Here is a 26,500-nt window from a genome sequence, read left to right as displayed (position 1 = left end):
TATTTATTTCGAGCTTTAATGATCTCAGTTTATCGAAAGACTTACTTACCACTTGACACACCATCTTACACTAGTATACACACAGCCATGTACACATATACACGTGTGTATTTGTGTATTCGCACACACACACACACACACACACACACACACACACACACACACACACACACACAGAGTAATACCATTTACTTAGCGCTAACCCCTTTTAGAGATAATTCACTATTGCGTTCCTTTTTCTCGGGGTTTAAAGAACAAAGCTACTTGAAGCTCTTGGCCTTTAGTAACTCTAGCAATATTTCAAGTTTTTATACTACTAACTTATTAGATGAAAGAGGAAAATCTATTTTCTTTGTGAATTTTTCTGTGGATAAAACCTTTTGACAATCAATCATAAAAAGAAAATTGTAAACATCTGCAAATTCAATTTGATAATTTATTAAAAGTTTAGATACTACATTATCAAGATTTACTTTAGTAAGTTCAGTAGTGCAGAATTGAAAATCATAACTAAGCGAAAATTTATTTACCTGCCTTCTTTTAAGCAAAAGTTAGGTCCTTATTCTGTCGTACATCGATATTCCACAGCCGGTACAACACCGTATCAATAATATTTGCAGCGTCAAATCAGGAATCATCAAATCAATGGCAAGATTCTCTTGGACATTCATTCTCCTCTGGTCAGCATTCTGTTTTGATAAAAAATGAGACTCAATTTATTTTTCCTAAGCAACCAAATTCATTTCAATATCGTTAACTGGTCAATTACTGAAATATGTAATGTTGACAGAAAAATACGAAAAGCGTTGACAATGCATAGAATGCACCACCCTAAGGCAGATATAGAACGTCTTTATCTGCCAAAAAAAGAGGGAGGCCGAGGACTTAGGTAGCCACAATTGGCCTAGACACCTATCTGAAAAACTCTGAGGACTGGATGCTAAAAGTTGTCTTAAAACATGAAAGCAAGAAAGCATCTTACTCAGTAAAAAAACAGGCAAAGGAATATCTAAGTGAATTCCAATTGCAACAAATTCAAGAGTTAGACGAACTAGAAACACCTGCAGAAAAAGCTAAGCGCTTGAAAACCCGTGCAAAAATTGCTGCCTTAGATATTATGACTGAAAAATGGCATGGAAAACCTCTCAATGGCAAATACCCAAAGAGAGCGAATAATGCAGATATTGACAAAGCCCTTACCCATCAATGGCTAATGGCCTCTGGCTTGAAATCAGAAGCAGAGGGGTTTATCATAGCAGCCCAAGATCAATGCCTACCTACAAAGAACTACCAGGCCAACATTAAAGAACGGCAGCTCTCCATTATGTCGTATATGCCAACAACAAAATGGGACCATCGATCATGTCTCCATGTGCAGTCTGCTTGCGCCTACAGAGTATCTCAACAGGCATGATAGAGCTGCACAATATATTCACTGGGTAATATGCAAAAACCTGGACTTGCCCCATGATAAAAACTGGTGGGAACACAAACCACCTCCAGTACTTGAAAATGATCACATCGCACTCCTCTGGAACTTCACCATTCAAACTGACAGAAAGATAGACGCAAATAGGCCAGACATCATACTGAAAGACTTCAGACAAAAATCATGCCTCCTCATTGATATGACTGTCCCAGTCGATATAAACGTATCTGTCAAGACCTACCAAAAATTGAGCAAATTTATAGATCTTGAAATAGAAATTAGCAAAATGTGGAATCTGAAGACGAAAACAATACCTATTGTCATAGGTGCCCTGGGAATGACAGCGAAACGGGCTGATTACTACCTAGCTCAGATACCAGGAAACCCCAAAATGGCTGAAGTTCAAAAGATAGTGCTCACGGGAACTGCCCATATCCTACGTAAAATACTGTCTATGTGATCTCAAATTTTAAAACAAACACATAATTTTCTTATGGTTTCTTAAACATTCACTCGAACAAAACTGTACAAATCCAAATATATGGTACCCTAGGCATAACACCTACATGAACTTCTAACTTGTTGTCTCTTGAGGTCTCTGGGTGAGACTTGGATCCAACTTGTACAAATGCAAAACAAAAATGAAATATAAAATAATAATAATAATGATAACAACAACAACAACAATAATAATAATAATAATAATAATAATAATAATAATAATAATAATAATAATAATGATAACAACAACAACAACAATAATAATAATAATAATAATAATAATAATAATAATAATAATAATAATAATAATAATGATAACAACAACAACAACAACAATAATAATAATAATAATAATAATAATAATAATAATAATAATAATAATAATAATTTCTTTATTAGCCTCACATGCCCACATAAAAGACATAAAAAACAGTGATACAATACAGAAAACACAGAGCTTAAAGCGTGAACACACCAGAAATAGAATTTCAAATAACGGGAATTTCCTAAAGAGGGGAAACACCTCCGAGGATTACTCGTGGAAACTCCACAAAATGTACGGTTACCCTGATCACCAAGGGGGGTACCCACCCTATTTGGTGCTCCTCCAATCTAAAAGCGCATACCTTGAGTAAGCCCGTTCATTTGAACCATGCTCACCACCTTTACTCACTTTTCAACGAATATACTGACAGGTAATACTTACTTTCTACCTTTACTTTCTTTTTTGTGTGGAACCTAAAATAGTTGTTGAGGGATGGGTTAAAAGGGGACGCTCTTAAACAGGCCTCTTGTTGCCTAAAAGAAAACTCTAGCTGCCCCACTCTACCCGGGGCATAGACAGCTCCTGATCTGAAAGTTTAGTCTTCGCTGCTGGTCACATCCATCACATCATCCACTTACCTTATGGCTCCAGAAAAGCGATCCGAAGCTCAAGATCCAGACTTTTGTAAAACAACACAGCTACTCCGCTATTACTTCCCGACTGACTTGGAGGTGCACATGCTCGTAACCCCCAAGGATAGGCGCGAACGTTTGCAACCCACTAATTCTGGTATCATTGATAAAAATTATTATTATTATTATTATTATTATTATTATTATTATTATTCAGGCGGCGAGCTGTCAGAATCGTCAGCACACCGGGCAAAATAGCGGCATTTCGTTTTCCTTCATGTTATAAGTACAAATTCCGCCAAGGTTGGCTCTGCTTTCCATCCTTTCAGCGCTGATAAAATAAGTACTGGAGTCGATGTAATCGGCTGCTCTCCTCGGCTAAAATTGCAGTTCTTATGGTATAGTAGATAGGCTTATCGTTAAGGCGGCGTGCTGGCACAATTGTTAACACATCGGGAAAAAAATGAAAATTTCCCAGTACTACACAAAAGAGCTGCGCAAATAGATAAACTGATCAACAATGGGGCGGAAATCCCAAAATGGTTGACCACAAGTAAAACGGTTCTTTGCCAAAAGGATCTTAGTAAAGATAATGCAGTGGATAATTACCAGCCTATCTCTTGTCTGCCTCTGATGTGGAAGTTGATGACAGGAATAATATCTAATTGTGTGTATAAGTTCCTGGAAATGAATGACTCACTGCCAGTGGAACAGAAATAAGGAAATGCCGAGGAACAAAAGACCAACTTCTGATAGACATAATGGTCCTTATGGACCAAGAAAAAATATACTAGCTTGGGTATGGCGTGGATTGAATATAAGAAAGCATATGACACGGTTCTCCATTCCTGGATTTTAGAAAGTCTTGTGTTGGTGCAGGTGTCTGATAATATCTTAAATTTTATCAAGAGATCAATGAAGAACAGGAATACAGAGTTAACACCATGTGGACAATTTTTAGTGAGGGTTAACATCAAGAGAGGCATATTTCAAGGAGATAGCCTATCACTATTGCTATGATACCCCTCGCACAAATACTTCGGAAAGTAACATTGCAGTACACCTTGAAAAATGGAGAAAGAATTAAATCATCTTTTGTATATGGATGACTTAAAGATCTTCGGCAAGACCGAACGTGAAATAAATGGTCTGATCTCAACAGTACAGATAATCAGTAAGGATCTTGGGATGGAATTTGAGATTAAAAGTGTGGTATGCTTATAATATAAAAAGGTAAAGTAGTATCGTCTGATGGTGTAGATCTACCCAACGGTGAGAAAATCAAGAATGTTGATGGATATAAGTGTCTGGGTATTTTGGAGTATGACAAAGTCAAGGAGAGTGAGATGAAAGAAAGCTTTAGGTGAGATTACCTCAGAAGAACCAAATTAATTATGAGAAGTAGACTCAATGGAAATAACAAAATCAGGGCAATGAACACATGGGCTGTTTCTTTAATGCGCTATGGCGCAGGTGTTGTTAGATGGACAAAGAGCAAGCTTGAGGAAACGGGTAGAAAAACTAGGAAAGTAATGACAATTAACAAAGAACTGTACCCAAAACGCGATATTGATTGACTGTATGTACCCAGAACCAAGAGAGGAGGTGGCCTCATAGGATGCAAGATCTGTGTTGCCAACGAGAAGAACAGTCAGGGATGAGACATCAAACAGCAGAGTTAATCTTTGCTTGCCTCTGTTAGCAATAATAACACGATAACCTATCGAAAAAGTGACGCATCCCACAAGATGAAAAACTAAACAACTGAAAAATAAAAATAATGCCTGGGCAATACCTCAGAGAAATCGAAAGACCAACACCTGGAGATAGCTAAGAAAAAGCGATCTGAAAGGTTGCACTGATCACTGATATGCAACACCCAGGAACAAGCTCTGAGAACTATAATTACACCAAGTTCCAAATAGATAAGAGCAGGGAATCGCCCCTTTGTAGGATGTGTGGCAGCAAAAGCGAAACAAACGTTGCTAAGTTTATTCACTGGAGACTGTGTGAAAAGTACGGTCTGAGCAGAGCACAGAAATGGTACAAATATGAACCAGAGCGCGTCGCTGAGAACAATGAATATAAGATCCTGCGAAATTTTGCAATCCAATATGACTCCTTAATCGATGCTCAGAGACCAGAAGATAGCTTTAAACCATCCTTTATATCAACAATATATACTGATGTAATGACAGTTTGTGTATAAAGCTTGAAACATGTGTACCGCGATATCCTTTGTGTTCTGTTTTCAATTTACGTTTAATATATATATATATATATATATATATATATATATATATATATATATATATAGAGAGAGAGAGAGAGAGAGAGAGAGAGAGAGAGAGAGAGTGAGAGATAGATAGATAGATAGATAGATAGATAGATAGATAGATAGATATATATATAAATAGATCTCTATCTCTTTATCGTCTAGACTTTCAAATGTTATACATTATTGTATAAGGACACTAGGCAGTCATTATACATCTTCTATTGAGCCCGATTTGTTTAACTGTGTCGTCTTTTCATCATCTCAGAGATCATCCAAGTAGTCTCTCCGATCTTTTGGATTCCATTCAACAACTGCAAGGGTCTACCCATCTATTTTCTGTGAATCTGACAACGTGTCCGCCCCAGCAGAATTTGCATTTTCGGTATTCCAAAATCACTGAGTTCACTCAACCCTGTTGTCGAGATTTCTCATTTGAGACATGCTCCCGCAACGGTATTCCTAGCATGGATATTTCCCTGGACTTTTGCGTCATAATCAGTCGTTATTCTTCCTTCTTAATTGTTGTCCGTGTTTCAGTTGCATATAACAGAGCAAGTAGGACGGGGTTACAGACGAGAAAGGCATTCAAGATTTTGTCCAGCTAAAAATTTAGCACGTCTTCAATCGAGACATATGCCTTCTGCCCTGATTTTTACTCTGCGCGAAATTACTGCGTTCCTGTCTCTGCATATATTCATTGTCATTCCCTGATAACGTACTCACCTACCTTCTCCGTTTCTTCGCTTTCCACTGCTATTCGGTCGTCTGCTATGTTTTCGGGTCACATATATGTATGTATGTATGTATGTATGTATGTATGTATGTATGTATGTATGTAGTATGTATGTATGTACGTACATATGTATATATACGTATGAATGGAAAATACATATTAATATACGTATACATGTATGCGTGTGTGTATAAACATATGAATTTAAATATACATATATATGAATGTATGTATTTTTATGTGGCGAAGGGGTGTATGCGGTCATATATACCTCTATACATACGCATGCACACACACACACACGCACATACGCGTATACAGTCACACGCATATTGTTAATATATATGTAATAATGCCGACTGTCCAGACTGTATGATACGGTCCGTTGCTGTTAGAGTGTGTGGTGTCTAAAGCCAAGTGGTGTGCACTGAGGTGCATAGATATAGTGACAGTGTAACCAATCAACGGTGACATATGTGGAACTCTAATAACAGACTTTGCAGAAGATTTCTTAACGTCTTCTCATAGATTTTAGTTCTTACCTACTGATTCGTAATTCAACCGTGTATCATACGTGTGTGTGTGTATGTGTGTGTGTGTGTGCGTGCGTGTGTGTGTGTGTGTATTTCTAGCTCTGACTCCTAATTCTGTATGCTTGTCTATGTATATGAATCTATGAGTGCATGTGCGTGTGTACCAGTTTATATGCGTGCGTCTGTATTTCTGTGAATCTCTGTTTCTTAGCTTATGTGTCTCTGTGTCTGTGTGTTCTGATAGACTTACCAAGTGATTGGTCATTCATCTGTATTGTTTGTGTGTGTGTATATGTGTGTATGTGTGTATGAGACAGGGATAGAAATAGAGTGAGAGAGTGTGTGTATGTAAGTGTGTACTTGCGTAAGAATGTGCGTTTAAGAGTGTTTGTGAGCGTGTGTATGAGAGAGTGCGCGCGTATGTGTTTGCGTATGTATGTAGTTAGTGTGAGTGAAAGAGAAAGAGAGAGAGAGAGAGAGAGAGAGAGAGAGAGAGAGAGAGAGAGAGAGAGAGAGAGAGATGATATTTGTCTCAGTCAGTGTCTCATCCTGCCCAGTGGGCAATCAAATATTGCTAGTGGGATGTATGTATGCATGTATACGCGTCTGTGTACGAGTATGTGTACGTGTGCGCGCGTGTGTGTGTGTGTGTGTGTATTTGTACATGAACGTTATGATCTATGTTTATGCTTATGTGTGTGTCCTGTGAATACGTATATTTCTAGATACATATCTCAATGTGTGGCTTCATACATATCTGTTTAAATGCGTATGCTTTTGTAGTTGTGTGTGTGTGTGTGTGTGTGTGTGTGTGTGTGTGTGTGTGCGTGCGTTCGCGCGTGCGTGCGCGCGCGCGTGTTTCTGTGTGTGTGTATGAGTGAGTGAATGAGTGTGAGTGCATCTGAGCATGCGTATGTTGTGTGCGTGTTCTGCTTCTACGAGTGTATATGTCTGTGTGTGTGTGAATGTATTAATGTATTTGTTACAAATACGATCATATATGTGAGTGCACTGTACGTTTGTATTAGTTTATTTGTATGACTGCTTATGCATATCTATAAATGAGTAGATGTATATAGGTGCGTACACACACTTCTTTTACACGTTTCAGTCACTTCACTGCGGCCCTGAGGCACCGCCTTCAAAGGTTTTAGCCGAAGAAATTGACTCCAGAGCTTTTTTTTTTTAAGCCTAGTGCTTATTCTATCTCTTTTGCCGAACCGCTATGTTACAGGGGCATAAACATACCACCATTGGTTGCCAAGCGATGGTGGGGAGACAAACACAGACACAAAAACACACATAAATATACATATATACATAAACACACACACACACACACACACACATATATATATATATATATATATATACACACACACACACACACACACACACACACACACACACATATATATATATATATATATATATATATATATATATATATATATATACATACGCATATATACATACGTATATGTACATACTTACATCTATACGTATATATATATATATACGCATATATAGGTACAGGTCGTCATGAAACATGTACAACAAAAAAATATTAAGTACGAGTACATGGAATATGAACTATTTTTTCGATCAACGAAAGACACAAATGGAAAACAAGACAAACAACATAAAGAACGACCATTCATCAGATGTTGGGTATTTTTCTACTCTCGTATTTCGAGCATTTAAAAACAATATACGCTTTCGATAAAACAGTTGCTCCCGTAAAGCAAAGTAAATAAAATTTGGGATCTTGCAGGCGGTCAAAATTGGTAACACAAACAGGAAAGGCTACTAAGCCTAAACGAGGTTGTGGTGAAACACAATTTAGGAGAAGAAAGAAAGGCGGCATTTATACAGATATATATGAAGCCATTCATTGAGACCACGTATATAGAAATATACGTCTTCACCGAAAGACACACATATAAGCACAAACACAGATCATTACATTCATGTACAAATACACACACAAACACGTACACATACTGGTACATAGACGTGCATATATATATATATATATATATATATATATATATATATACATGGCGGGATTCTTTCAGTTTCCCTCTACCAAATCTACTCACAAAGATTTGGTCAGCCCTAGGTATCACACAGTGGGACTGAACCTGAAACCATGTGGTTAGGAAGCAAACTTTTTACGACACAGCCACGCCCGCGATATACACACATTTACACTTACACATACCCATACACAAAATCGTTTGTTTTCCTGTCTTGTTTTCTTTTCTGTTTGTTTTCCTGTCTTGTTTTTTGTCCGCCACTACATTCCTCCATGGCGCAGGTTCAATTTGTGTATACAGATTTAATTTGCGGTCCATGGGAAGAGCCATTTTAACGATGCGTCCTGCCCAACTCTTCGAAATCCCGGTGTTAAAATGGGGGTAGCTGATGAAGGAAAATGTTCTCTATGTGGCTGGTGTGTTTTCTGTACTCTGGTTATTATTATTTTCTTGTCTATGTTTTGTTTGCAATGTCCTGTACCCAGATATGCACCTATATATACAGGTAGACGTAGATATGCACATACCTGTACGTATATATGCATATACTCATTTATTATTTGTTTTATATATATATATATATGTATATATATATATATATATATATATATATATATATATATATATATATATATATGTACATACACATATATACGTACATATGTGTGCATACACACACACACAGAAGTATAACATGTCTGCAAATAAGTGTTCTGGACGAGATGTACAATGTATGTGATTGTGTGACTGTGTGTGCGTTTGTGATTGAGTGTGTGTGTATGTGTGTTTGTGTGTGTTTGTGTGTGTGAGTGAGTGTGTGCGTGTATGTGTGTTTGTGTGTGTGTGTTTGTATGTGTGTGCGCGCCTAAGTGTTTATAGTGTCTTAGGTTTCATAATTGTACGCTGTAGGCTAGAGTGAAAACGCTTTGCGATGCTGGACATTCTGAGTTCAAATCCGAAAGAATTCCACTTTGCAAGTAGTTCACAAGTACCAGTTTGTACAAAATACATGCACTGAAGTACATGAATCGATTTGATCGTTTATTTTTCTCCAAAATGTCGCCTTCAGTCAGTGTGATAAACGTTTTATTATCATAGTTGTGTTGGACGATTGTGTCTTTGTATTCGCTTCTATCACAAATGTGGATTGTTTATTCTCTAGGTGACCTTTTTGTTGAGTTATATTTTGAGGTTCATGTATCAGTTATGTATTCAGTCACAGGAAGAAGTTTCCATACCCTTTAGAAGTCTTCTCAAACTACGAAGAACTAGGTGGTTTATGTCTATGTGTGGATGTCAATAAGAAAATTTAAGAATGAAAGGAATGACAGAGGCTTGCAGTTCTGTGAAGTAAGGATTGAATTAGAGTATTTAGTTTAGGGTTTGGATTTAAGCATAAGTTAAACAAGTTACAGCTTGGGTTCTCACAATCTGCGGAGCCTAAAAATATTTAAACGGTATATATGTTGTGAATTTTTGAGAAAACCTCTGAAGTGATTTTAACCACGATCTTCCGTGCGTCATAAAGTTTAAGTCTGGCATTCGCTGGAATTGAGATGGTAGATATTCTGTTAAAGAGAAGTTGTTTATATTTGTCTCTGCATACAGAGCAAGCAAAAGTTTTTAGATTTATATTTTAGTTTATAACATATATAACAAAATCATGACAAAACACTGTCGACACATCAGTGAAATCCCAATTGTTGAATAACGAGAAGAGTGACATACATTCGTTGAAAGAGGAGGTGGAGATGGTTCATAATTCGCAAGTTCACAAGAACGGATGCCACTGTACCCATGGAAGAAAGAAGGACAGGGAAGTAGCTATAGAAGAAAGTGCTTTGAGTTGTATATTTTTTCATGCAGTGCCCTTTCCATATGTATCTTAGTTGGACAGAGTTGAAGTAGTTTCTCATTGAAACTTAATGGTTTGTTTACAGATATAATAATGTCATATGTGTGTTGTCAGCCTGAAGTATCAACAGAGATTGACCGCTTGCGTTTGCAGTGGCGACTTGTGGGAGCTTCAGTCGTTGGTAGTTCACATGTTGGAAGAACTTGCCGCTTTTTACTGTTGCAAAAAGACTCGATTGTCACATCCTCATCGAAGGTTTTCAAAATCCACGTTTATTGTAGATATTGCAGGAGGCGTCTACGTTTATACAGACGATGATTAGAGCGGGGGGGGGGGGGGTTCAAAATCATTTAGATTGTGATTATCTACATGTCTGTTTGATGGCGTTAGGAGTTACACTTAGAACTTTGTTATCGTACAATATGATCTCAGAATATTAGGATAGATTCTTGTAGACAGAATGATTGAATAGTTTGGTGAGGGTAAGAACTAGTTCCGGTGTCTAGTGTCTGTGGGTAATGTAAGGAAAGTTGGTCACTTTAAGCTGGAGTAATGACAGGAATGTTTTCGCACATGTAAGGTAAGTGGAGGAAAATTTGAAGATTTTATTGTCTCAGTGTGTGATCTCATTTCCATAAGTGAGGTTAAGAAAGTAATCACGGTCGACGAGCAGCGGTGGCAGAAAGGACTCGCCTTCGTTTGTAGAGTTCTTATTAGCAAAGGATTTGAAGATCCAGCTAAAACGAGAGATGCAAGAAAGATGTTTCTTCCTTTTTTATCACAATAATGGCACCAGATATTCTCTCTTACAAAACTTGGGATCCCCTTTTGCCCTGTTATGTGCTATGATTTGGTATTCAATTCTAACAAGTTGAGCATTGCTTTTCATTTTGTAGTGGCTATCTTGTCTGTTTAACAAACACGTAGTTTAGAACTCACATGTGTCTGACTATTTTGCAGTTTATTAATAATCAGAAATCTTTCCCCATCGGCCACTGGAATAATACCATTATCTCTAAACAGGTAAGTATAGAGAAAGTGGTATTACCATAGTCCATGAAAAAATGAATTGATATATATATATATGTGTGTGTGTATACATTCATTTACACAAAAACACACCTATATATATATATATATATATATATATATATATATATATATATATATATATATATATAATGATTTTTTCGCGCAAGCGTGCTTTGTGTGGTAAGAAGTTTACTTCCGAACAATATGATTCCAGATTCAGTCCCATATATATATATATATATATATATATATATATATATATGCATGTATATATATATATATATATATATATATATATATATATATATATATATATATATATATGCATGTATATATATATATATATATATATATATATATATATATATGTGTGTGTATATATATATGTATATATATATATATATATATATATATATATATATATATATATATATATATATATATATATATATATATATATATATATATATATATGTATATATATATATATATATATATATATATATATATATAGGTATGTGTGTGTATGTGTCTTTGTATCTGTGTTTGTCCCACGCTACTGCTTGACAACCAGTGTTGGTGTGTTTATATCCACGTAACTTAGCGGTTCGGTAAAAAGAGGTCCGATAGAATAAGTACTAGGCTTAAGATAGGAAAAAGAAAATAACAATTACTGGGGTCGATTCATTTGACTGAGAATTCTTCAAGACGGTGCACCAGCATGGCCACAACTGAAACAAGTAAAAGACAAAGTATTGCACAGAGAGGTCAATAGAACTGAAACTATATTTAGCTTAATATTAAAGGGAAGGGAAAATATTAACTTCATGACTGGCTGCACATGTAACCATTTTCAGCTAGAAGTGCTGAGGTGAATATACAAATAAACCAGTAATAGGTTCATGGCTACAACATATTTCATTACTAAAAATTTACAATGAAAATAATATGAGTAATATGACATTTCTTACTTCAACAATATGGTACGATGCTGGTGAGGATAAAAAATAGAGACAAGCTAGATCAGTGCTAGGTATTTTCTTACTGAAGTTAGGTTTTGTGTGGTAAGAGTGCAAATGATACAAACTAATAACTTTTCTTGTGTATATATATTAATTTCTTATAGTTTGGTATCACCCATGACATCTCCCCTAATTATCAACTCATTACAACATAACAATTGATCTTAACACAATAACCACTTTCTAATCCCTCATCACATTTTTATGCGCTTTATCTTCTTTTTCATGTACTAAGAATGTCTGGTGGATACTCACTCATTGTATCGTTAAGTCATTTTATTCACCAATTACTCGTTAATACACTGAATTTAACTTTAACTTTAGAACCTTTAGTCTGAAAATGGATAAATGTGTCACTAAAAACAGTTAATCTTACCGCTTTTCTTAGCATAGACAGTGTATTACACCTCACACAGACTTTCTAAACTAAGCATATGCAACATTAGAGAATATGAAGAGCTCAATATTAATTTGGGTAACAGACTTTCCAGTCGTTTGTTCAACTAAACATGCAGAAACGAAAGACTATACTCCAATTACTGAAATATGAGTGTTTTTATGTGTTTGGATGTAAGTGCATATATAGCCGTTGTATTGCCATAGACACAACAAATATAAAACCTGTTATTTTTCCACTGAACTATTGGCAAAAGATATATTGGTAAAAGAAGTGTGATTAGATCAGCTAAGATACAAAACTATAGCAATTGACACTTTAGAAAAAAGTTCAGTGATTTTATTATGTATAAACGGATTCTCACTCACAAAGTTGCTTTATTCACTGAATGTGAACGACTATTCGATTTTGTATTCCTGCCAAAAAGGCGAAAAAGAGAATAAAACTTGATTAATAACTAGTACTTATAAATAACATTTACTTATAAACTTTTTTTTGGTCTTTTCATTGAGAAATTTGTTATAGTTGTATTGTTGTATCATCCCAGTACGTATGTGTATATGTATATATTTATATGTGTATGTATATCTGATATGTGTATGTGTGAAAATATGAATAAAATCGCACTGAAGTCACCAAGCATTGAGTGTAGTGACACAAATGAACATGTGTGCGCGTGTGTGTGTGTGTGTGTGTGTTTGTGTTTACGTATCTGGTAGCTTGACTAAATATAAGTATGACGTGTGTACTATATCAATTTGGCAAGATTGCTCTCTCTCTCACACACACACACAGACACACACATACACACACGTATATGCATGTATGTATATAGACACATATATACACATGTATGTATGTATGTATTATGTATGTATGTATGCGTATGTCTGTGTGTTTATGTGTAGTGTGCGTATTATAAGAGTACAGAGCAACTAGGTCATTCCAATGTTGTATCTCAAAAAACTTCCTGTAAAGTGTACATGTGATCCTCAGCACAACCCATTACATTCTCTAAGCCATGGTTGCTGTTATCGATGTTTATTCCCCAAGTCATCCATAGTCGAACGGATCTATAATCAAGGGCATTCTAGCTGTGACAATGCCCTGTTTACCCCAGATACTTTCACAGAAGACAAAATTATCCAATGTCCTTTTCTGTGAGGTTAGGTGTTTGATTCGAAGAGGATTTAGCTGTTATTTATAGGTGTTTGGAAGCCTATAAATAGCGCAGAATCCCTCAGTTGAGAGTATCTATCTCCTGTTTAGTTGGGAAACAGAAGCAAGTTCTTTTAGGTTCGATCTTTAGTATTGTTTTCTACAAATAAACATCAAAATCCTCGTGATTTGTTTCTTTTTCGTCTTGTTTTTACTTATCCCTAATGACAAGCTAATGACATCTTTTGAAATCATAATGGCACCTAATAGGAGCTGGTGAGGATGATGATTATGACAGTTAGACAAAACGGGGTGGGGGCGTTTGTTTTTGCTTTATGCAACTTTGTTTCAAATAAAGCTTGGGGCCACAGTAGCGTAAGGCACTACAAAGACGGTGAAAGAAGGGGTCTACAAAATTCGAAAAATGTCGACTGGCACAAAGCTAACTGAATATTATGGACCAGATGAAAACAAAACGTTGTACAAAGCAATCGCCTGGGGGTTTATAATGTAAAAGAGTTTAAGGACAGTTGACGCGGAGGTAACCACGTTGGCTCGCCTAGATTTCTGTTAAACATTGTAATGTCTAAAATGATCACTAATGCAGTAAAGTGTCTGTAAAACTTATCACTATAGTACAGGTTATACAAACACGTTCAATAGAGTGTGGTGTCTATATTGTTTTCCAGTGAAATTCAAATACTGTAGACTTCTCTAGTGCAGTAAAGCTTTTGGTGCAGTATCTTCAGCTGACGACAGTAACTGAATGTGTGTGTATATATGTGTGTGTGCGTGCGTGCGTGTGTGTATGTGTGCGCGCGCACGTGTACATGTATGTATGTGTGTGTTTGTGTGCATGTGTGTGAACATGTAGCTGTTGATTTCAAGAGGACTCAGTGCGAGTTACATTGACAACTCAAGAGCGAATTGTTATATTTTACAGAATTGTTGCTTTATCTTCATTTTCATTAAGCTCTCTCAAAGAAAACATTTTCTATCTGTAAATGCATAAAAGTAATTTAATAAGATTTCTTTGGAACCCAAACGTTTGGAACAAATAAAACACAAGGCCATTCACACTCCACTCGTTTGTGTGTGTGTGTGTGTGTGTGTGTGTGTGTGTGTGTGTGTGTGTGTGTGGCTTTGTGCTTATGAGGAAACGTGGAAAGTTTCTACCTTGCTCCCAGTTAGAAATCTATGATAGTGGTTGACTGTGGAAAATTGTCCCCAAACCGGTGGTGGGGGACAACTCAGAAACGAAGACACACACACACACACACACACACACACACATATACGACGGGCGTCTTTCAGTTTCCGTGTACCAAATATACAAAGACATAAAAAATGACTTTAAAAAAAAACGTAAAAATTCATGTAGAAAAGTTTTTATTAACCGTGATAAACGCCTTTCCTTTTTCTCTTTCTCTTTTTGTTCTATTTTTCTTTGTTCTCTTTTTCTCTTTCTCATTAATGTCTTGGATCCTGTAGCAATTCAATCTATCTCCATTCCTTGGATATATTTTTTCTTGTTCTTTTTATACATCTTTTCATAAACGTTTTTCATATGCCTATCTTTATACACATATATAGAGAGAAAATTATTTTATTCTAACTCTGGGAGGGGTTTCTCACCCCAATCAAACCCTTGAATTCATTTCTTATTCACGTTTCTGCTTTTTCGTTGGTAATGCTTTTCTGTGTGTAAATGTTGTCCCAAATATAATTATACTTCTTGTTTGAAGCACCAACGAAGCTATAGGGTAATATTCAGTTGCTTGACCTTAACCAAATGAGTATGTCCCTTAGTGGTTGACGATATGTGCATCTCTGATTACGGACAGAAGTAGTTGGGGAGCATGGCTGTTTCGTTCATCATCCTTAAACAAACCTTATTCAGGGATCTTCTGAGCGGGATGGGCTACTCAATCTCAAGAAAATTCTAACAGGGCCCCATCTGCAAGGTCATGCACTGTTTATTTTGATATGAGATCACTATGTCGCGCACATGTGGTTGTGATGCATGTGCCTGGCGTACATTTATTAGACGGGTATTCACGATGGGTATATTGGGCTTCGTATATTTATACCCCAGTGTCACTTTGATGACATTCGCTGCTCTCTCACAGAATAGCAACGAGGAGGAGGAGAGAGAGGAGGAGCCAAGTGTATGAAAACCCATGCTGAAACTGCTGCTTTAGATATTATTACTGATAAATGGCAAAAAGCACCTCTCAATGGCAAATACCCAAAGAGACTTAATAATGCCGATGTTGACAAAGCCCTTACCCATCAACTGCTAGTGTCTTCTGGCTTAAATTCAGACGAGGGTTTATCATAGCAACCCAAAATCAATGCCTACCTACAAGAAGCTACCAGGCCAACATCATAAAGAACGGCAGTAGCCCAAAATGTCATGTGTGTAAGCAACAAAATTAAACAATTGATCATGTTGTCTCCATGTGCAGTCTTATTGCACCTACAGAATATCTCAAAAGGCATGGTGGAGCTGCACAGTATATTCACTGGGTAATTTGTAAAGACGTGGACCCGCTCTTTGATAAAAACTGATGGGAACACAAACCACCGCCAGTGCTTGAAAATGACCACATCTTACTCCTCTGGAGCTTCACCGTTCAAACTGACAGAAAGATAGATGCATAGGCCAGATGTTATATTAAAGGACTTCAGACAAAAATCATGCCTCCTCATCGATATGACTGTACCAATCGAGATAAATGTATCTGTCAAGATCTATCAAAAACTGAGCAAGTATAAAGATCTTGGAATAGAAATTAGCAAAATGTGGAACCTCAAGACTAAAACAATACCTGTTGTTATAGGTGGTTTAGGAATGGTAACAAAAGGGGTTGATACTACCTAGCTCAGATACCAGGAAACCCCAAAATGGCAGAATTTCAAAAAATAGTGTGCATGGGAACTGTCCCCATCCTACGTAAAATATTGTCGATGTAATCTCCCAAATATTTTAATCCGTAGACAGTGTCAAAATACTTTTAAATGTACATAACAGCAAACACCTTTTATCGTCGTCTTAACATCTCACTATCCTCGTATAATCAGATTACTTTTAAAACAAACTTCTAATTTACTGATGTTTGATTGACATTCTCTAGAAATGTGCAAAACCAAATGTATGGCACCCTAGTCATAACACTAACTTGAACTTCTAACTTGTTGTCCCTTGAGGTCTCTGGGTGAGACTTGGGGCCAACTTGTACAAATACAATGCAAAAGCCAAAATATAGTAATAATAATAATAATAATAATAATAATAATAATAATAATAATAATAATAATAATAATAATAATAATAGCAATAGTAGCAGCAGTAGTAGTAGTAGTAGCAGCAGCAGCAGCAGCAGCAGCAGCAGTAGTAGTAGTAGTAGTAGTAGTAGTAGTAGTAGTAGTAACTTCAGCTTAGGACTGAAAGCAGAGACTGAAAGTTTCATATTAGCGGCATAAGACCAAAGCCTGATTATCAAAAACTACCAGGCTAACGTTCTTTAAAACGGTTTTGACCCTGAATGCAGATTCTGCGATACATTTGACGAAACATTAGACCATCACGTCTTGGGATGTCCTGTGCTGACACCAAACGAATACAAAAATCGCCACGATAGGGTAGGACAGTATTTAAATTGGTAAATATGTAAACACTACAAAATCAATACTCTTGTTTACTGGTATGAACATCATCCTGAGTCAATCGTTGAAGGTAAAAGTGTCACTACTCTCTGGGATTTTTCAGCCAATAACGACAGAACGACCCAGGCTAATCGACCAGACATAGCCATTAAAGATTGGAAAGAAAATACTTGTAGACTAGTAGATGTAAGAATATGCGGTGATGGAGAAGAAACAATAAATCATATTGTCTCTGGCTGCCCAGTCCTGGTTAAGAAGGATTAAATCCACAGGCATAACAGAGTTGGGACCTATATACACTGGAAGCTATGCCAAAACTATGAAATGACAACAGAAAAAGGATGTTATAGGCACACCCCAGAAAAGGTTTCAGAAAATGAGAAAGCAGCCATACTCTAGGATATGCCAGAGAAAGCAAGATTAATAGACCAGACATAGTTGTCAGAGATCATCAAGAAAAAAATACCTTTTGATCGATAAAAGAAACGGAGAAACTCTCAAAATACAAAGATTTGGAAATAGAGATAACTCGAACGTGGAGCCTAAAAACAGAAACAATCTCTATAATAATAGGTGCATTAGGTGTGATTAAAAAACATTCATACAAATACATAACCAAAACACGGGGACTTACAAATGTATATAACATGTAGAAAATAGCACTTCAAGGCATTGCGTACATCCTGCGTAAAGCACTTCCAATAAAGTGAAAATAAGAGCACTACAACAAACTACAACACATAGCCAAGGCACACAGAACTGCGCTCGGTAGTGCAGTGAAAGCTCATGATAAAGATAAGACTACTGAATAATAATAATAATAATAATAATAATAATAATAATAATAATAGTAGTAGTAGTAGTAGTAGTAGTAGTAGTAGTAGTAGTAGTAGTAGTAGTAGTAATTTCAAATTTTGATACAAGGCCAGCAATTTTGGGGAGGGGGGTAAATCGATTACATCGACTCCAATTGGTACTTATTTTATCGACCCCGTAAGGATGAAACGTAAAGTCGACCTCAGCGGAATTTCATCTCAAAACGTGATGACAGAAGAACTACTACTACTACTACTACTACTTCTACTACTACTGCAGTAACAACAAATAATAATAATGATAATAATAACAATAGTAATGACAATATATGTATGTATATATATATATGTATATATATTTATATGTATGTATATATGTATATATATATATATATATATATATATATATATATATGTGTGTGTGTGTGTGTGTGTGTGTGTGTGTGTGTGCGTGCGTGCGTGCTTACATGTATGTATGTATATATGTATGCCCACACACACATATACTGAAGTGGTTACAAACATTACTTATATATATATATATATATATATATATATATATATATATATATATATATATATATATATATATATATATGCATACATATGAACGTAGAGCTTTCCATCAGCGCATAAACTACAGAAATTACACAAAACTACGACAACATGTTCACATACATAGGCTACACTTCAACGCCCACACACAACCTACAATAACCCACGAAAATACGCATACACAAATAGATCAAACATGATAATATCTTTAGTTTCGTATCTAATTTTGTCCCCTGATGAAAATTAATTATATTTAATTAAATTATCGTTAATCTCCTATTCATACACACACACACAGAAATGCTCTTATATCTATCCATATATGGATGTGTGTTTGTGTATGCGTTTCTCTATATATCTATACGCACACAAACACACGTACACACACACATACACACACACATATACACACAATATACACACACGTACATATAAAATATACACATTCATTGTATATATGCATAAATGTATACATGTGTACAGTTTAATCGACACCAAATCAAGTGCTGAAGTCTGATGTTTTCTTGAAGTTTGTTCTGGCAACTCTTGCGACAAACACTGGTGCCAATCAATTTGGACAAATGCTGGTCTTCCATAAAAAGTTGCCAAAGCCCTTGCCCTGAAAAATTCTTCTAACACACACTGGAGCAGGACTTTTCTGGTACAGCTACATATGAAAGTCAATATTATATATTATGGATATAAAAATATCAGTCCAATACTAGAATCAGGTATTTCTCTCTCCCCCTCTCTTCTTCTCGTTCTCTCTCTTTCTCTTTCTAGGAAATCGACTACTATAAAACCAAGAAAAGGATGGGCACTGCCAGTTTTAAAATGCCTAGGATATGCCGTATGTCAGGAGGGCACCTTGAGGATTGTATCACTATAAATCCACTTAGACCGAGAGCCCAAAGAATATGTAGGGATGTACGCTCACGTGTGTGTGTGTGCGCGCGCGCGCGCGTATTTGCATATGTATGTATGTATATGTACAGAGAGAGAGAGAGAGAGAGAGAGAGAGAGAGAGAGAGAGAGAGAGAGAGAGAGAGAGAGAGAGAAACAGATAGAGAGATCTTGACTACCCACCTTCCCCAAATTTGTTGCCACGTTTCTGTATTGGAAATAAGTATTCTAGGTATGCATTATAGATGACTCTGGTCGTATGGTTCCTCCAGCCCCACGAGAATGGACCACATTATATATGTGTGGGATAGTTGTAATGATATATGTAGAAGTTCCAGTCGGTCAGATAGGTTAAAGTTTCATGATGCACATGCGTTTTCGGTGGCAGTGTTACAGCAGAATATATGTATGTCTTTGTGTGTGTGTGTGTGTGTGTGTGTGTGTGTGTGTGTGTGTGTGTGTGTGTGTGTACGTGTCTAAGATAACGATGTCACGTGTCACAAGTTATGTTGTACGATCAATTGATATAAAATGGATATTATGCCTTCATGCCGTACATGGACCAAGAGACAAGTCAATGTAGTCTAACATGTCCCAAAAGAGAAATGAATGTGATCAGTAGTTAAGGATAAAGTTGACATCCCTACGAAGCCTGAGAGTTATTAACTCTAAGCTTTGCTTTCTGCTTAGAATAATAATACAAATATTTAATCTACCGTTCCAAATGATTTCCCCGATATAAACTTCATATTCAAATTTGAAATAGAAGCAGCACTAGTGTAATAATCATTGTCGACCACACACACACACCGTGTGTTTGGCGGTAGGCTGCGATTTGGAATGGTGGAGATTACTCCCGCAAAACGCTTTGAGGGGTATAATCTCCACCACGCCAAATCACAGCCTACCAGCCAACACATAGTGCATATACGTTAAGTATGTGTGATCTATGATAAACTTCATATGTTTCGTATAAAACATATACTAAGTTAGAAAAAGAAAACAAAAGAAATTTATATATTGCTGATGTAGCTCATTATGGTCAAGCACAAAACAGTAAGGGGAACGAAGAACAATCCTCACAAGTTGAGAAGAGATTATAATTAATGATCCTAGTTGTAAACTTTGCGGATACCGGTGTAAATATCTGTGAATATGTCGTGGTATTTAAATGTGCAAAAGCGTAGTAGTTCTGGTGTACTCGAGACGACGTAATTGAAGGTGGTACCTAATCATGGCTGCAGTTCAATGACTGAAATCAGTTAAACAGTAAGATCATAATATAGAATATTTTAAAAAGTTAAGTCGATATTGAAATTTATAAACATTTGCCATTTATTCTTCTTGAAATAAAAATATTAATGAACTTTAGGCACGATCAGATTGTAAACCTTGCGATATGATGGGAAGCGATAGCTGACTCTTTTGCTTCCAGTCACTAGTTTAGCTATTGTTCCTCTATCTTCTTGAATTGTTATTTTCATGTGTATTACACAAACACACACACACACACACACACACACACACAACACAGTCAAAAATAAGTGCTTTTATATGCATAAAAACAACGACGATTGATTGAATAACGGATAAGTGTGACGTCTAATATTGTGTGTATATGTGTGTGTGTGTGTGTGTGCGTGCGCGCGCGCGCGCGTGTGTGTACACGCACGCGTGTGTATGTTTATAGTAACTGTACTATAGTGTAAATCTAATGTACTATTGTAAATTACAGCCGCCGCTACGAATGTAATTGTATACGTTGTATTATTGCAACAGATTTATTCAATAGTACGTTTACAGCATAAAAAACAAACGGAAGGAAAAACACACTGCCCAGTGCATCGGTTATTAATTAATTTTATTTGCTGCTAGCAACTAACACTACTTATACAAATCAGGATTTTCGCTTTAGTGGGTTCCTAGTAGCAGTGACTATATCTCTAATGACAAGTAAAACAAAGGTATGCTATTCCTGATGGATGCCCCAAGTAGGACTCTGGTGAAATCTAGCCCTCTGTTTATGCCATAGCGAAATGTTGATGGATATGATTACACACAGTTTCATTTGCTGACTGCCACAATAGATGTATTCTGTACTACAATTAATTGAACTAGCGCTCAGCAATACGCTATTTATGCAAATCAGGATTTCCGGTTTAGAGAGGTCAATAATTGATACGACTCTCTCCCGGTCTCTTTCTCTCTTTCACTCTCTCTCCCTCTTTCTCTCTTTCTCTTTCAGTCTCTCTCCCTCTTTCTCCCTCCCTCTCTCTCTCTTTCGATATATGTGTGTGCGTAATTGTGCGTGTGTATATGTATATATATGTATGTATATATATATATATATGTATTTACATATGTATGTACGCATATATGCAATGTCTCTATAAGTAGATAATAGACAAGTTCTATTGCAATATATTTACTGTCTTTCGCTAGTACAGTCCAAAAAGACCCCACTAGTATATGAATAATATATGTTGCGCGCGAGCACGTTGTTTACACAGTGGCCTTGCATGAACCGCAACCTTACGGTCCGATACGATAGATCCGATAAAATTGCTCCTGAGGCGGACACAAACGACTAAACCTTTGAAAGCAGTGGTCGCAACCCAGTAACTAAAACCAGTAAAACTATACGCGCGCACGCACGCACGCACGCACACACACACACATCTATGTACGTTATCTTTTACCTTTGACTTGTTTCAGTCATTTGAACTGTGCTATGCTTGCGTTCCGCCTTGAAGGTTTTAATCGAAGAAATCGACTCGAGTACTTATTATTTTTAAGCCTAGGACTTATTCGATCGGTCTCTTTATACCACCAGTTGTCAAACAGTGGGCGGATCAAATATAGACACAAAGACACGCATAGCTATTCACGTCCATCGGGCTCCTTTCAGTTTCCATTTACCAAATTTACTCATAAGCCTGAAGCTATAGAAGAAGAAGCCGTAGCAAGGCGCCACGCAGTGGGACTTAATCCGAAACAAGTAATTGTGACGCAAACTTCCTACCACGCAGTCATTGGCTTCATATCGATTATATTGCTTATTTCGTATTTTTTTTTGTTTTACTTTTATTTCGATCTGTATTTGCGGAAACGATAAATTGCTGGATATAAAACAACATAAATACAGCCATGAACGCACACGCGAGTGACCACATACAACGTACTTCCACACATTTTACAAACAAATTTTACTTACAAGATGTCGGCAACACAAGGCTATAGTAGGGGGCACTCGCACATGGTTCTGCGTTGGGAAATCGAATCTGGTAGCTTGTGTGTGTGTGTGTGTGTGTGTGTGTGCGTGCGTGTGTGTGTGTGCGTGCGTGCGTGTGAACAATAGAATATAGATTGAACGACATTTTTTATTTTCAATCGCTACAATTGTTTCCATCAAAGGTATAAGATATGTTTCTTCAGGTGATTATGTTAAATAAGTCCCTCGTGGGATCATACAGTCATTTCACTGTCTATGAGAAGGAATACTCAAAAGCAGTGTGTTATTTTCAACAATTTGCAGACAAAATTAAACACTTTGATACACAACAAAGATATAATCAAAATATAAAATGCAAAATATATAAAAAACAGACAAAAGAATGTCAAGTTACCTATAAATTATAAAACGCTTTGCTTTTTCTTCCTTATAATCTGACCATAACAAAATAATTATAATCTATAGTTAACTTGACATTTTGGGGTGGGGAAAGTTGTCTGTTTCTTTGTTTCTGTTTCTTTGTATTTTGATGACACTTGTGTTTTTTTCAGTTACTATATCCATGGGTTTAGCCTTGTCTCCAAAAATTGCTGAAAATAGCACACTGTCCTGGGTATTCATTCTCATTGGGTGCGAAATGACAGTATGATCTAACGAAGGACTTATTTAAAATATACATATCTTAGACTTTTAATGGACATTAGTGATTTCCCTATATATTGATTATATCTAATGTACTATGGGTATAACTATGTACAGAAAGAATTGTAGTGATTTTAAACAAAGAATGTCGTTCAATCCATTCTCTGTTATTCGTCTATTTATCTAAACTCAACGGATACTATGGAATTTGTGACGTATATCCAGTAGCAAGGGCATTCACACTGAATGATGACATCTGGTAGCCAATAACTGTAAACGAGCTTTGCATAGCGTTCTACAAGGTTTTTACCCAAATCTTGTTTAACTAGATACACATGTCTTTTATCTTTCTCTTTTTTCAGTCATTGGACTGCGACCATGCAGTATTTTAGTCGAACGAATAAACCCCAAGACTTATTTTTTAAATCCTAGTATTTATTCTATTGGTCTCTTCTGCGGGACGTAAACACACCAACATCAGTTGTAAGATGTGGGTGGGAGACAACCACAGTCACAAAGACATGCACACATAGATATATATACATTATTGTGGCTTATCAATACTATGTGCTCGGATGAAATCTATTTGCTGGTCTGTGACATTCAAGTGTTCTCTAACCCTCGGCGTCATGTAGGGAGCTTTCCCTGGATGCTATCCTGCACCAAATTTGGCGAATAAACAAAATACATATACTATTTATGTTTACATTGCTCGAGCTGCTTTTAATTCGTAATTTGACTTTCCGTCACATGTGCACATCATAAAATATTTGCGTGTAATTCATAGACCAGCGATTCACTTTGTTTCGAAATGATTCGAGTACATGTTATCGTTAAACCACAATATTGGCAAAATATTGGTATTCACCATTTTCCGTGATTCTGAGGCGAGTTGTCTCACCTGATCTGTGACATTCAGGTACTCTTTAACCCTCGATGTTGTCCCGCAGCAAATTTGGCGTATGAACAAAACATTTACATTATGCATGTGCGACTTATGATGTTTACATTACTAGGACTGCTTTCAATTTGTAATTTAATTTTATATAGTGCTTAGTACATATTTTTGCCTAAGAACACGCACCTGAAAATAAAATATACACTCATGTGATGTCTTCACAATGAGGCAAAAGGCGACAAATATTAGGAACAACACTATTATTGTGTACTCTGTTCGATGTTCTTTTCGATCCATTTGATGAAGCTGAGCCGTGCATTATTACAAGAGTTTATATTCGGCATACCCTGCACAAAATATGTATTGATTTCCAACATCCTATTACAAACACCTTCTGTAGCTGCTTATTTTTTGCCCTTCTTCAATTCATTAATTTATTTACTTAATTGTTTTTCACATATATATTTTTTACTTAGCAATCATACAATTTATCCAACAAACCTCTGAGCAAGCTTCATTCAGTCAATGGTCAGGCAATATTTGTTTTGATTGAATCTTAAAAATATCTTTCTAATGTTGTATTCTTTTAATTTTCTTGTGGAGAGCGGAGCCATGATATTTGGAGTAATGATTTATGAAGTTTTCAGCTTACGTATACGACTTCACTATACTTCTAGTGCTGAGAACTCTTCTGGTTTGCGTTAACGTGTTTGCGCACATAAACATCTTTGTGAAGGAAAGAGAGAGAGAGGGATGGAGGGAGAGTGAGGAAGAGAGAGAGAGAGAGTGATTATCAATGCTCTGACTTCTTTCTCCCAATTCGTCTCCTTTACTCTCCTCTTTTCTTTCTCATTCTTTTCAGTCATTCTGTCTTTCCATTCTCTCTATACCCTTTCTACTCACTGTCACACGTTTGTCAACCTGCCATCTGTCTGCTTAAACAGGGCTCATCAATACAGCCAGCACCGTCGCGTCTAACGACACACACACGACATTTACTAGCCCTCACCTCAGCACACATACATAATCTCAACACCCACATGCCACATATCCATATTGCACCGCCTGACAGCAGCCCCCTCCGCGGCTATCGTTCGTCTAATCGTTCATGGTGCATCATTACATGATAGCAATCCGACAAGGAACCAACCTAAGCCGTTAATTAGCGCAGCCAGATAATTGACATCATATGCGAACGCGCGTGAGCGAGTGTGTGTGTGTGTGGGAATCATGTACATATGTATATCTGCTTGTGATTATGCTCGCATACATACGTCTGTGTGTGCGCATGTATATATATATACATACATACATATACATATATATATATATATATATATATATATATATATATATACGCATAAATATTCATACATAAGCCTTATACATATATATATATATATATATATATATATATATATATATATATATATATATATATATATATATATATATACATACATACATACACACACACACACACACACACACACACACACACACACACACAACACACATATATATATATAAATGTATGTATGTATGTATACACTGGTACTCGAGGTACACAACATAAAACTGCAAATAATAGCATGCAAGTCTTGGATTAAATAACCTTTTTGGATTGAAAATGTCGAAGGCTGTTTAATATTTGCATGCTATTATTTACAGCTTTGTGTGATGTGCCTCCAGAGTCAAAAATTCCTAAGCTGAATTATTTCACGCTCCCTCAAAAATTTATAAAATTCTTATATTTGTGTGTGTTTGTATGTGTGTGTGTGTGTGTGTGTGTGTGTGTGTGTGTGTGTGTGTGTGTGTGTGTGTGTGTGTGTGTGTGTGAGTGGAGAGAGAGAGAGCTTGTATGTACGTACCTTTATAGTTTTTTTAAAAATTATTTGTATCTTCTTATGAG

At 36.4% G+C, this 26,500-nt stretch overlaps 1 protein-coding gene across 1 annotated transcript in view; it reads left to right on the top strand.

Moving 5' to 3' along the window:
* Positions 1 to 26,500, top strand: part of LOC106881895 (uncharacterized) — a 113,924-nt gene that overhangs the window by 39,683 nt on the left and 47,741 nt on the right. The gene's annotated exons all lie outside the window — the stretch shown is intronic.

Source organism: Octopus bimaculoides, chromosome 3, assembly GCF_046866305.1.
Source record: "Octopus bimaculoides isolate indiv1 chromosome 3, ASM4686630v1, whole genome shotgun sequence".
Lineage (NCBI taxonomy): Eukaryota > Metazoa > Mollusca > Cephalopoda > Octopoda > Octopodidae > Octopus > Octopus bimaculoides.
Note: the sequence above shows the minus strand (reverse complement) of the source record. Positions and strands in the feature narration are given on the sequence as shown.